Raw genomic sequence first — 3,370 nt, forward strand, 5'->3', positions numbered from 1 at the left:
AGAGCTGGGGACCCGCAGCCGGGCGGGGGCTCCGGGACGCCTCGTCCCGCCCCCGGGACCCCCGGACGCGGGACCCCGACCACCCAGGCTGGGGCGTCCGCGAAACACACATCGGACCTGTCCTGGAAGGCAATTTGCAAGCGAATTCTTTGAAAGTCAAGAAGGAACTGTGCGGCCTCGATCCTACGTCCCGGGCGTAGCGAGAGGACAGGACGGAGGAGAGGTGGCTGCACGGGCTGTGCCGTGGGCTGCGGTCCTTCCCGGGACCGGGAAACCTGGGCTCGAGTGTCCGCTCGCCGCCAGCCGGGTCTGGAGCCTAGACTCTCTCGTAGCCACGGTTTCCCCATCTGAGTGCCAGCACCAGAGCGTGGGTGGAGTGGGAGGCCCTGCATATTTTCTTAATGCCACCGGGCCTCAAAGTCCTTATCTTTGAAATGGGCTAATAAGCCCGCCTCCGGAGTGATGTCCTGGGGGTTAAATGAGATGTTACTTGCAACATAAAACGACTGGTAAGAAGGAACCCTTGAATTAGTGGAAACCATTATCATTAATATGATTATTAATCTCTACTGAATCAAAATTATAATACAAATAGGATGATAATAATTATGTCTTTCTGGGATTTGGTGTTATAAAAGCAGCTGCAGTAATAGCTTACCTTTACTGAGCATGCGTTTTGTGCCCGACTTTCATTAATCCTCTTATTTAACCCTCTGAACTTGTTGCTAGGAAATGCCCACTGCACAGACTAGGAAACCAAATCTCCCAGAGGTTAGATAACTTGTCGAAGGTCAAGTAACTGGTAAGTGCAGAATAAGGATTCTGCCAAAACCCTTTAGGGCACTTTTTATAGCTCTTGTTTTTCCCACCTTTGGCCTGATTTATCCATGAAAGTTCATCCTTTCTTGTAACTGAAATAAGCCTCCAGAAAATATCTCCCCATTGGTCCAAGTTCAGAAAACCCCAAGGATGAAAATCTAGAGGGAATAATGGGACGGAGCTTAGTTCCTGGAAGAACCAAACTGAGCACAAAGACTCCTGTTGTAGACAAAGGATCCAGAGCAAATTAAAGAAGATTAAAAAAGAGTTGGGCCACTTCTCGAAAGTCGTATGAGCTTTGACTCTTACAGCTTTGCCAAAGGCTCCAATGAGCAAGGAGAGCCTGCACCAGCCGGAAAGGCTGATACTCAGCGGGCTTTAATAGATATTTGAAAAGCACTTTATGCATAGACATTTTTTCCTGAATCATTTGTAGGTAAGTTCCATACCCTATTATAACCCCTTACCCCTGTATATTTTGATATGTCTTTCCTACGAGTAGGGGTGTTATCTTACATAATCACGGTACAGTTACCAAATTCATAGCTTTATATTGATAAAATATGTGTATCTATTCTTGGTCCATATTCCAGTTTTGCCAGTTGGTCTGACCATGTCTTTTATGGTATTTCTTTCCCCTCCATCCCAAGATCCTCCACTGTAGGGTCAGGTATCGTATTTAGCTGTCTGAAAACGTATGGGTTTTCAAACATTACTCTTCTCTGAGAAGGGATGAAAATAAATGTCCTCAAAGTGTTTTCATGGTGACAGCAACCCCCAGAATTCCTAGGACAGGCCCTCATTCCCCACATTTCCCAGCTCCGCGTAGACCTTGCATGGTCCTTCTGGGCAGGGCCCACTCAGCACGACTACATGATCCAAGTTCATGAACTTGTCACTCTGGTTGTGGCTGTAGAAGCTGCAGCTGTGCCCGGTGTGGCGATCCGGGCCAGCCGATCGTGTGGGCAGACTGCAGCTTAGTGCCTTCTCCTGCTGCAAATTCTAAATGCCCCCCGGGACCGCGTGCTCCAGTTCGGTAGGATGGAAGCTGCCACCGTACAGTACAGCCACGTGGGATGCAAATTACCCTGGAGAACCAGCCACGCGGTGTGGCTTTGGACTCAAGAGCTTCACTTGAGGGAAATGCACTGGTAGCAGTTAGGCGTCAGGACAGAAAACGGGATTTCGTGATCGTGAGTTCAATTATCCAAGGATGTGCTAGAGGCTCCTTCAGCTGGAAGTAGAGAATTTGATAGACATAATTAGGAAGGAATTGATTAATACCTTCTCCCCTGTTGACTGTGGGCATGGGACAAGGATAACCAGGTGCCATCCCAGCAGGGGGAGTGCCTGGCGCTCAGTGGGCGCTCTGGGGGAATGTCATCCGTCGCTGGGAAGCCATATCCTGCAAGTGAATGCATCAGCAGAGCAAATGAATGGAGGACGTGAATGCTGCGCCCTGGGGCCCGGGCTCCGGCTCAAACACTGCCAACGGCCTTGATGAAGGAAAAGAGAATGAGGTGAATGGCACCCTGACAGTGAAATGCTCTGGCCAGAGTGGCCCGGCCTCACTCCCGCTCCTGTGGGGGGAGGCCAGGCCTACGGCCCCACTGGACACAGCCGGGTGCACCAGGAAGGGAGTGCTGGAACCCGGTGGTCAGCGGTAAGGACTGGTGGGGGCAGGACCCACCTGCGGTCAGGATAAGAAATACAGGCTGCCCCTGGCATACAGAGGTGGGGAGCCTGGCAGCATTCCAGGAAGGCTTCCTAGAGGCAGCAGTGCCCCAGCAAGTCCCAGAGCATCCAAGATGGTCAGTTCCACAAAGAGGGACCCAAAGAAAAGACCTCTCAGATGGAGGGAGACTTCCGGGCCCTACCAGAGCCAAGAAAGAGCTTACCAAGTAGTTGCATTTCATCATAAAATACCGGGCCAGAGCAAACGAGGGCGTCAGGAGGCTTGACGAGACACCAGGGTGCAAAGGTAAGGAGGGACTTCTCCATCATGCTCTGGCATTTCTACTTTAACCCAAAGGTGGTGGGAGGGTCCGATCTGTCTGTTTGGGGTCCACCGGCACAGTTTCCCCCCATGTGGAACTGTCCATAGTCCCCCAATGCCCACACCCTTCTTTGGTCCCTACACAGCAATTGATGACACTTGGCCCAAGGTGTGTGTTTGCTGGTGGGTGGAAGGACGGGTCAGCCAGATGTCTGCACCTGGGATCCGCAGGGGGTCTGGCCCCAGAGACCAGGTGAGGAACAACTGACTGCTCCAGCCTCAGTCTGTGAAGGGAGAGGCTGAAAGTCAGCCCCAGACAGACACCCTCTTTCTCCTGTCTCCCTGAGCCTGGGCTCCTGTACCTCTTGTGTCAAATTTCCATGAAACCCATTTTCCTTATGATGTCTTAATATATAAAACTCTCCTTTTCCTGAGGAAGCTTGAATCAGATGACTTTACAACCAGGTAGTCGCCTGAAGGGTGTTTCTTAAGTCTGGTTTTTATTGAGATTTAATTTGCCTTCAGAAAAATTCGTATTTTGCAGAGTTTTGTAAA

Source organism: Neophocaena asiaeorientalis, unplaced genomic scaffold (assembly GCF_003031525.2).
Source record: "Neophocaena asiaeorientalis asiaeorientalis breed wild unplaced genomic scaffold, Neophocaena_asiaeorientalis_V1.1 scaffold191, whole genome shotgun sequence".
NCBI lineage: Eukaryota > Metazoa > Chordata > Mammalia > Artiodactyla > Phocoenidae > Neophocaena > Neophocaena asiaeorientalis.